Source organism: Poeciliopsis prolifica, unplaced genomic scaffold (assembly GCF_027474105.1).
Source record: "Poeciliopsis prolifica strain line A6 unplaced genomic scaffold, Auburn_PproV2 SCAFFOLD034, whole genome shotgun sequence".
NCBI lineage: Eukaryota > Metazoa > Chordata > Actinopteri > Cyprinodontiformes > Poeciliidae > Poeciliopsis > Poeciliopsis prolifica.
Window position 1 is genome coordinate 2,842,925 of NW_026562409.1, and position 11,653 is coordinate 2,854,577.

The following is an 11,653-nucleotide window of genomic DNA, read 5'->3' on the forward strand; positions in this document are numbered from 1 at the left end:
ACAGGTTGCTGCTAATTTAGATTTCTGTTGCTGCCCAGAACACTAAAAAGGTGCCAAAGCTACAGTTTCCTGTTCATGTTTAGATCCTCTGAGCTTTAATTCCTCTTGTAGAAACTTGTGATCTTAGGTAGGCCCTGCACCCACCCAACACGTGTGCTATAAAGAGAGACATGAGCCAGCTGCAGAATGTTAGAAAATGTTAGAATGCATCCCAAAGTAAATTCGAATATTTCTTTAACATTTCCAGGGCTACAAATGAACTAAAAAAAGACCCAGAGAGGGAACCAGAGATAAAGAAAGATGGTCTCTGTGCGTTACTGGGACTTTCATTTTGGGTTCCAGTAAATAGCTTGATTCTGAGAAATGGACGGCCTCGTTTACATGACATTTGACTGTAAACGATTCAAATGTGACAAAAATAAATAAAATTCAACACTAATGACTTTTTGTCTGTTTTTGCTGTATTCGTAGTCACTAAACATAATAAAAATGGCATTATGAAGCATTAAAATCGTGAATCTGTAAAGCATATCTCTTACTTTCTGTATTTTCTGGACGTTACCAGAACCTCTGGGCGGTTCTGTTCCCTAATAATCTAGTTAATCTGTTAGATCAAATTACACCAATTGTGCAAAAAATGTGCAAATAACAGCAGATTTGTGGTTTTGGTCGCAGTGATGATTTTAGAGTCTAACACACATAAAAAACAGTTTTAATAATTAAATTTTTCTGTTTGGATTTGAGTTCAGATTAATTTATTTAGGTCTTTTTATTCTATTCAAATAGAAAATATAAAGTATAATTTAAAGTTAGCTGGAAAAACATCTAAATTTAAAAATCTAATTTGACTTTATATTCAATATTTCAATTTTCTTGATATTATATTGTTTCAAGCAGCTAAATGCTTCAGTTTTCCATATTTGTACATCCGACTGCTGCTGTGACTCTTCATCGTCTTCACAGAATTGGTTACATTTCCATGACCAATGTGAGCAAAATGTTGTCAATATTCCACTAATATTAATAAAATGCTATTTTTCAATTGTGGTGTTTCCATTAAATAAAAGCCACAATTAAAATTACATGTGAATACGTTTGTTTATTCAATAAGCTATTTAAATATATCATCCTTATACCACTTCCTCTCATCTTCTTTGTTGTTTCCAGCAGTAGTAACATCCGGTTGTATGAAAAAACTGTTTTCATTCCAGTTTGGAAAATACAGTAATTTTGCATAACTTTGGGTTTTGGTAAAATTGCCAAGTTTCAATTAAGCACATTTATTTCCATAATTCCAGTTCAGTCGGTTTTATGGCCAATGGAAACGCAGCTGAGCAAAATGATGAAGATCCAACAGACATGTTGTTTTGCTGAGCCAAAGCAAATGAAGCTGAATAAACTCAGAAGCCAATGAATTCAAAGTTCAGATCCTTCTAACCAATCACAGCTGTTGTTTCTTCTTCATTTCCTTTAATCAATCAATCAATCAATCAATCAATCAATCAATCAATCAATCAAATTTTATTTGTAGAGCACATTTCAGCAGCAAGGCATTTCAAAGTGCTTTGCATCATAAACACAAGAACACAAAGTGATGCAACATAGAATAAACAATACATTGTTACATGTTACATTTCAAATACAACTCTAAACAGGTGTGTTTTTAGTTGTGATTTAAAGGAAGTCAGGGTTTCTGCTGTTTTGCAGTTTTCTGGAAGTTTGTTCCAGATTTTCGGTGCATAGATGCTGAAAGCTGCTTCTCCTCTCTTGGTTCTGGTTCTGGGGATGCAGAGCAGACCAGAACCAGAACCTGAGAGTCTGGAAAGTTGATACAACAACAGCAGATTTTAGATGTATTGTGGTGATAAACCGTTCAGTGATTTGTAAACTAACAACAGTATTTTAAAATCTATTCTTTGAGCTACAGGGAGCCAGTGGAGGGACTTTAAAACTGGTGTTATGTCTCTATCTTCCTGGTTCTAGTGAGAACGCGAGCAGCAGCTTCTGGATCAACTGCGGCTGTTTGATTGATGTTTTGGACAGGCCTGTGAAGACGCTGTTACAATAATCAATGCGACTAAAGATAAACGCATGGATGAGTTTCTCTAGATCTGGCTGAGACATTAGTCCTCTAATCCTGGAGATGTTCTTCAGGTGATAGAAGGCCGACTTTGTCACTGTCTTTATGTGGCTCTGGAGGTTCAAGTCCGAGTCCATCACTACTCCCAGGTTTCGGGCTGATCGCTAGTTTTTAGTTGTAATAACTGAAGCTGTGCATCGACTTTAGACGTTTGACTTTAAGCCACTGGAGAGCAGCTCTCTGATTGGCCAGACAGGTTGCTGCTAATTTAGATTTCTGTTGCTGCCCAGAACACTAAAAAGGTGCCAAAGCTACAGTTTCCTGTTCATGTTTAGATCCTCTGAGCTTTAATTCCTCTTGTAGAAACTTGTGATCTTAGGTAGGCCCTGCACCCACCCAACACGTGTGCTATAAAGAGAGACATGAGCCAGCTGCAGAATGTTAGAAAATGTTAGAATGCATCCCAAAGTAAATTCGAATATTTCTTTAACATTTCCAGGGCTACAAATGAACTAAAAAAAGTCCCAGAGAGGGAACCAGAGATAAAGAAAGATGGTCTCTGTGCGTTACTGGGACTTTCATTTTGGGTTCCAGTAAATAGTTTGATTCTGAGAAATGGACGGCCTCGTTTACATGACATTTGACTGTAAACTATTCAAATGTCACAAAAATAAATAAAATACAACACTAATGACTTTTTGTCTGTTTTTGCTGTATTCCTAGTCACTAAACATAATAAAAATGGCATTATGAAGCATTAAAATCGTGAATCTGTAAAGCATATCTCTTACTTTCTGTATTTTCTGGACGTTACCAGAACCTCTGGGCGGTTCTGTTCCCTAATAATCTAGTTAATCTGTTAGTTCAAGTTACACCAATTGTGCAAAAAATGTGCAAATAACAGCAGATTTGTGGTTTTGGTAGCAGTGATGATTTTAGAGTCTAACACACATAAAAAACAGTTTTAATAATTAAATTTTTCTGTTTGGATTTGAGTTCAGATTAATTTATTTAGGCCTTTTTATTCTATTCAAGTAGAAAATATAAACTATAATTTAAAGTTAGCTGGAAAAACATCTAAATTTAAAAAATCTAATTTGACTTTATATCCAATATTTCAATTTTCTTGATATTATATTGTTTTAAGCAGCTAAATGCTTCAGTTTTCCATATTTGTACATCCGACTGCTGCTGTGACTCTTCATCGTCTTCACAGAATTGGTTACATTTCCATGACCAATGTGAGCAAAATGTTGTCAATATTCCACTAATATTAATAAAATGCTATTTTTCAATTGTGGTGTTTCCATTAAATAAAAGCCACAATTAAAATTACATGTGAATACGTTTGTTTATTCAATAAGCTATTTAAATATATCATCCTTATGCCACTTCCTCTCATCTTCTTTGTTTTTCCAGCAGTAGTAACATCCGGTTGTATGAAAAAACTGTTTTCATTCCAGTTTGGAAAATACAGTAATTTTGCATAACTTTGGGTTTTGGTAAAATTGCCAAGTTTCAATTAAGCACATTTATTTCCATAATTCCAGTTCAGTCGGTTTTATGGCCAATGGAAACGCAGCTGAGCAAAATGATGAAGATCCAACAGACATGTTGTTTTGCTGAGCCAAAGCAAATGAAGCTGAATAAACTCAGAAGCCAATGAATTCAAAGTTCAGATCCTTCTAACCAATCACAGCTGTTGTTTCTTCTTCATTTCCTTTAATCAATCAATCAATCAATCAAATTTTATTTGTAGAGCACATTTCAGCAGCAAGGCATTTCAAAGTGCTTTGCATCATAAACACAAGAACACAAAGTGATGCAACATAGAATAAACAATACATTGTTACATGTTACATTTCAAATACAACTCTAAACAGGTGTGTTTTTAGTTGTGATTTAAAGGAAGTCAGGGTTTCTGCTGTTTTGCAGTTTTCTGGAAGTTTGTTCCAGATTTTCGGTGCATAGATGCTGAAAGCTGCTTCTCCTCTCTTGGTTCTGGTTCTGGGGATGCAGAGCAGACCAGAACCAGAAGACCTGAGAGTCTGGAAGGTTGATACAACAGCAGATCTTAGATGTATTGTGGTGCTAAACCGTTCAGTGATTTGTAAACTAACAACAGTATTTTAAAATCTATTCTTTGAGCTACAGGGAGCCAGTGGAGGGACTTGAAAACTGGTGTCATGTCTCTATCTTCCTGGTTCTAGTGAGAACGCGAGCAGCAGCTTCTGGATCAACTGCGGCTGTTTGATTGATGTTTTGGACAGGCCTGTGAAGACGCTGTTACAATAATCAATGCGACTAAAGATAAACGCATGGATGAGTTTCTCTAGATCTGGCTGAGACATTAGTCCTCTAATTCTGGAGATGTTCTTCAGGTGATAGAAGGCCGATTTTGTCACTGTCTTTATGTGGCTCTGGAGGTTCAAGTCCGAGTCCATCACTACTCCCAGGTTTTGGGCCTGATCGCTAGTTTTTAGTTGTAATAACTGAAGCTGTGCATCGACTTTAGACGTTTGACTTTAAGCCACTGGAGAGCAGCTCTCTGATTGGCCAGACAGGTTGCTGCTAATTTAGATTTCTGTTGCTGCCCAGAACACTAAAAAGGTGCCAAAGCTACAGTTTCCTGTTCATGTTTAGATCCTCTGAGCTTTAATTCCTCTTGTAGAAACTTGTGAACTTAGGTAGGCCCTGCACCCACCCAACACGTGTGCTATAAAGAGAGACATGAGCCAGCTGCAGAATGTTAGAAAATGTTAGAATGCATCCCAAAGTAAATTCGAATATTTCTTTAACATTTCCAGGGCTACAAATGAACTAAAAAAAGACCCAGAGAGGGAACCAGAGATAAAGAAAGATGGTCTCTGTGCGTTACTGGGACTTTCATTTTGGGTTCCAGTATATAGTTTGATTCTGAGAAATGGACGGCCTATTTTACATGACATTTGACTGTAAACGATTCAAATGTGACAAAAATAAATAAAATACAACACTAATGACTTTTTGTCTGTTTTTGCTGTATTCCTAGTCACTAAACATAATAAAAATGGCATTATGAAGCATTAAAATCGTGAATCTGTAAAGCATATCTCTTACTTTCTGTATTTTCTGGACGTTACCAGAACCTCTGGGCGGTTCTGTTCCCTAATAATCTAGTTAATCTGTTAGTTCAAGTTACACCAATTGTGCAAAAAATGTGCAAATAACAGCAGATTTGTGGTTTTGGTAGCAGTGATGATTTTAGAGTCTAACACACATAAAAAACAGTTTTAATAATTAAATTTTTCTGTTTGGATTTGAGTTCAGATTAATTTATTTAGGCCTTTTTATTCTATTCAAATAGAAAATATAAACTATAATTTAAAGTTAGCTGGAAAAACATCTAAATTTAAAATATCTAATTTGACTTTATATTCAATATTTCAATTTTCTTGATATTATATTGTTTCAAGCAGCTAAATGCTTCAGTTTTCCATATTTGTACATCCGACTGCTGCTGTGACTCTTCATCGTCTTCACAGAATTGGTTACATTTCCATGACCAATGTGAGCAAAATGTTGTCAATATTCCACTAATATTAATAAAATGCTATTTTTCAATTGTGGTGTTTCCATTAAATAAAAGCCACAATTAAAATTACATGTGAATACGTTTGTTTATTCAATAAGCTATTTAAATATATCATCCTTATGCCACTTCCTCTCATCTTCTTTGTTGTTTCCAGCAGTAGTAACATCCGGTTGTATGAAAAAACTGTTTTCATTCCAGTTTGGAAAATACAGTAATTTTGCATAACTTTGGGTTTTGGTAAAATTGCCAAGTTTCAATTAAGCACATTTATTTCCATAATTCCAGTTCAGTCGGTTTTATGGCCAATGGAAACGCAGCTGAGCAAAATGATGAAGATCCAACAGACATGTTGTTTTGCTGAGCCAAAGCAAATGAAGCTGAATAAACTCAGAAGCCAATGAATTCAAAGTTCAGATCCTTCTAACCAATCACAGCTGTTGTTTCTTCTTCATTTCCTTTAATCAATCAATCAATCAATCAAATTTTATTTGTAGAGCACATTTCAGCAGCAAGGCATTTCAAAGTGCTTTGCATCATAAACACAAGAACACAAAGTGATGCAACATAGAATAAACAATACATTGTTACATGTTACATTTCAAATACAACTCTAAACAGGTGTGTTTTTAGTTGTGATTTAAAGGAAGTCAGGGTTTCTGCTGTTTTGCAGTTTTCTGGAAGTTTGTTCCAGATTTTCGGTGCATAGATGCTGAAAGCTGCTTCTCCTCTCTTGGTTCTGGTTCTGGGGATGCAGAGCAGACCAGAACCAGAAGACCTGAGAGTCTGGAAGGTTGATACAACAACAGCAGATCTTAGATGTATTGTGGTGCTAAACCGTTCAGTGATTTGTAAACTAACAACAGTATTTTAAAATCTATTCTTTGAGCTACAGGGAGCCAGTGGAGGGACTTGAAAACTGGTGTTATGTCTCTATCTTCCTGGTTCTAGTGAGAACGCGAGCAGCAGCTTCTGGATCAACTGCGGCTGTTTGATTGATGTTTTGGACAGGCCTGTGAAGACGCTGTTACAATAATCAATGCGACTAAAGATAAACGCATGGATGAGTTTCTCTAGATCTGGCTGAGACATTAGTCCTCTAATTCTGGAGATGTTCTTCAGGTGATAGAAGGCCGATTTTGTCACTGTCTTTATGTGGCTCTGGAGGTTCAAGTCCGAGTCCATCACTACTCCCAGGTTTTGGGCCTGATCGCTAGTTTTTAGTTGTAATAACTGAAGCTGTGCATCGACTTTAGACGTTTGACTTTAAGCCACTGGAGAGCAGCTCTCTGATTGGCCAGACAGGTTGCTGCTAATTTAGATTTCTGTTGCTGCCCAGAACACTAAAAAGGTGCCAAAGCTACAGTTTCCTGTTCATGTTTAGATCCTCTGAGCTTTAATTCCTCTTGTAGAAACTTGTGAACTTAGGTAGGCCCTGCACCCACCCAACACGTGTGCTATAAAGAGAGACATGAGCCAGCTGCAGAATGTTAGAAAATGTTAGAATGCATCCCAAAGTAAATTCGAATATTTCTTTAACATTTCCAGGGCTACAAATGAACTAAAAAAAGTCCCAGAGAGGGAACCAGAGATAAAGAAAGATGGTCTCTGTGCGTTACTGGGACTTTCATTTTGGGTTCCAGTATATAGTTTGATTCTGAGAAATGGACGGCCTATTTTACATGACATTTGACTGTAAACGATTCAAATGTGACAAAAATAAATAAAATACAACACTAATGACTTTTTGTCTGTTTTTGCTGTATTCCTAGTCACTAAACATAATAAAAATGGCATTATGAAGCATTAAAATCGTGAATCTGTAAAGCATATCTCTTACTTTCTGTATTTTCTGGACGTTACCAGAACCTCTGGGCGGTTCTGTTCCCTAATAATCTAGTTAATCTGTTAGTTCAAGTTACACCAATTGTGCAAAAAATGTGCAAATAACAGCAGATTTGTGGTTTTGGTAGCAGTGATGATTTTAGAGTCTAACACACATAAAAAACAGTTTTAATAATTAAATTTTTCTGTTTGGATTTGAGTTCAGATTAATTTATTTAGGCCTTTTTATTCTATTCAAATAGAAAATATAAACTATAATTTAAAGTTAGCTGGAAAAACATCTAAATTTAAAATATCTAATTTGACTTTATATTCAATATTTCAATTTCTTGATATTATATTGTTTCAAGCAGCTAAATGCTTCAGTTTTCCATATTTGTACATCCGACTGCTGCTGTGACTCTTCATCGTCTTCACAGAATTGGTTACATTTCCATGACCAATGTGAGCAAAATGTTGTCAATATTCCACTAATATTAATAAAATGCTATTTTTCAATTGTGGTGTTTCCATTAAATAAAAGCCACAATTAAAATTACATGTGAATACGTTTGTTTATTCAATAAGCTATTTAAATATATCATCCTTATGCCACTTCCTCTCATCTTCTTTGTTGTTTCCAGCAGTAGTAACATCCGGTTGTATGAAAAAACTGTTTTCATTCCAGTTTGGAAAATACAGTAATTTTGCATAACTTTGGGTTTGGTAAAATTGCCAAGTTTCAATTAAGCACATTTATTTCCATAATTCCAGTTCAGTCGGTTTTATGGCCAATGGAAACGCAGCTGAGCAAAATGATGAAGATCCAACAGACATGTTGTTTTGCTGAGCCAAAGCAAATGAAGCTGAATAAACTCAGAAGCCAATGAATTCAAAGTTCAGATCCTTCTAACCAATCACAGCTGTTGTTTCTTCTTCATTTCCTTTAATCAATCAATCAATCAATCAAATTTTATTTGTAGAGCACATTTCAGCAGCAAGGCATTTCAAAGTGCTTTGCATCATAAACACAAGAACACAAAGTGATGCAACATAGAATAAACAATACATTGTTACATGTTACATTTCAAATACAACTCTAAACAGGTGTGTTTTTAGTTGTGATTTAAAGGAAGTCAGGGTTTCTGCTGTTTTGCAGTTTTCTGGAAGTTTGTTCCAGATTTTCGGTGCATAGATGCTGAAAGCTGCTTCTCCTCTCTTGGTTCTGGTTCTGGGGATGCAGAGCAGACCAGAACCAGAAGACCTGAGAGTCTGGAAGGTTGATACAACAACAGCAGATCTTAGATGTATTGTGGTGCTAAACCGTTCAGTGATTTGTAAACTAACAACAGTATTTTAAAATCTATTCTTTGAGCTACAGGGAGCCAGTGGAGGGACTTTAAAACTGGTGTTATGTCTCTATCTTCCTGGTTCTAGTGAGAACGCGAGCAGCAGCTTCTGGATCAACTGCGGCTGTTTGATTGATGTTTTGGACAGGCCTGTGAAGACGCTGTTACAATAATCAATGCGACTAAAGATAAACGCATGGATGAGTTTCTCTAGATCTGGCTGAGACATTAGTCCTCTAATTCTGGAGATGTTCTTCAGGTGATAGAAGGCCGATTTTGTCACTGTCTTTATGTGGCTCTGGAGGTTCAAGTCCGAGTCCATCACTACTCCCAGGTTTTGGGCCTGATCGCTAGTTTTTAGTTGTAATAACTGAAGCTGTGCATCGACTTTAGACGTTTGACTTTAAGCCACTGGAGAGCAGCTCTCTGATTGGCCAGACAGGTTGCTGCTAATTTAGATTTCTGTTGCTGCCCAGAACACTAAAAAGGTGCCAAAGCTACAGTTTCCTGTTCATGTTTAGATCCTCTGAGCTTTAATTCCTCTTGTAGAAACTTGTGAACTTAGGTAGGCCCTGCACCCACCCAACACGTGTGCTATAAAGAGAGACATGAGCCAGCTGCAGAATGTTAGAAAATGTTAGAATGCATCCCAAAGTAAATTCGAATATTTCTTTAACATTTCCAGGGCTACAAATGAACTAAAAAAAGTCCCAGAGAGGGAACCAGAGATAAAGAAAGATGGTCTCTGTGCGTTACTGGGACTTTCATTTTGGGTTCCAGTAAATAATTTGATTCTGAGAAATGGACTGACATCATGTTTACTGGTTCTGTCAGAAAACAACCAGTTAAACTGAACTGGGTTCATTTTTCTCCAGACCTAAGAATTAGTAATTTACTCTGAAATAACGTCATTCTAATTAGAGGTGAAACAATTAATCAGATTCATCATGGTTAATCAATGATTAAGATAATCGCCAACTAATTTAATAATTGATTAATCGTTAACTGTTGTATATAGAATCTGCACTAACTGTAAATTACTAAATATTTCTTGCAAGGCAAGGCAACTTTATCTATATAGCACCTTTCAGCCAAAGACAACTCAAAGCGCTTGTACAAGAAAAATAAGGAATACATACTGTTAGAAGAAAAAAAAATAAAATAAAGAAAATATATAGGCAAAGTAAACATTAAAATTCTAATTATAGTAAATGAGTGGGATTAAAAATGTAAGAATAGACGCCTTCAAATAAGAAGGTTTTTAACCTTGTTTTAAATAAACTCAAGGTAGGCACAGACTTACAATGAGCAGGAAGTTTATTCCATAGTGTTGGAGCATAAAAACTAAAGGCTGCTTCTCCGTGTTTACTTCTGACTCTCGGTATAGTTAATAGGTTTGAGTTTGATGATCTGAGTGGTACGTAGGGTTGCAGAAGACCGGAAATGTAGTTTGGATTTCTATTATGAAGTGCTTTATAAACTATTAAGGAAATTTTAATGTCAATTCTTTGAGCAACAGGCAGCCAGTGCAGAGATCTGAGAACTGGACTGATGTGCTGATCTCTTTTGTGTTAGTAAGGACTCTTGTGGCAGCATTCTGGAGGAGCTGGAGCTGTCTTAATGCTTTTTTTGGTAATCCAGTAAGAATGGCATTGCAATAATCAAGTCTGCTAAAAACAAAGGCATAAACTAGTCTCTCAGAATCCTGTACGGACATGAGTCGTCTGATTTTAGCAATATTTTTGAGGTAATGGTATGATGTTTTTATAATAGATTTTATGTGGTAATTGAAATTCAGATCAGGATCCATAATCTGCTGTTTGTCCTTTGGGTTGAAAGAGAGAGAGAGAGAGATATACATAGAGAGAGAGAGAGAGAGAGAGAGAGAAAGAGGAAGGGGGGGTCCCCTTTGCTCGTCCCGCCTCCCGCCTGCAGATCGTGGTTATAAGCAGCTCTGTTTCTGATGGGACAAATAACTGGACCTTTCAGAACCTGAAGACCAGAAACTCTTCTGACCGAAGCAGAACAGCAACAAACTGTGAGTAAAGTTTGTTTTGTTTCCTCTCTATTAGTTTGTGTGTAAAATCCCATGAAATACTGACTGAAAAATCACAAAATTTTGTTTTCTTACATTACTTAGCTTAGATATATTTATTAAATATGACAACAGAAATCTATTGATTTGATAAAATAAAAAATAAAAGCTGAAATGAAAATGTGAAACATTTAATTCCCCTCCAACATAGAAATGTTCTGCAGGACTTCCGGTTGGGTGCGTTAGAAGTAGACGCTCGCTTGGACAGCTGCTGCATTTGTGCTTTACATATTTCCTTGTAACCCCATCTCCTTTGCAATGACTGCAGTATTTTATTTTTTTCCTTCTTTTTGTAGTTATTTACCGTAAATTTAATTTATCATGTCCAAGGCCAAAGGAAAATTGTCTGAACGAGAAAAAGACGCGCCCCCGAATAGGTCTGTCATGATAACAGATTTTGCTGGGCGATAAATTGTCTCAAAAATTATTGCGATAAACGATAATATTGTTTGAAGACCTTTTTACATTGATTTAATGGAAATTACGTAATAATACATGCGATTTCCTGTCAAAGATAGATACACTTTACTTTCAAAAGAACACTTAACACTGGGACTGATACACAAAATAAATAAAACAACCAAAACCAAAAATAAAATAGATGCTCAGTCTCCATTAACAATAAATGTACTTGAATAAAAACTAAACAACATGAGGCCAAAGTGGAAATAAATACTGCATTCAACCAAAAGAGTGCAGATTATGAAGTCTGTATAGTATATTGCCCTTCAGTA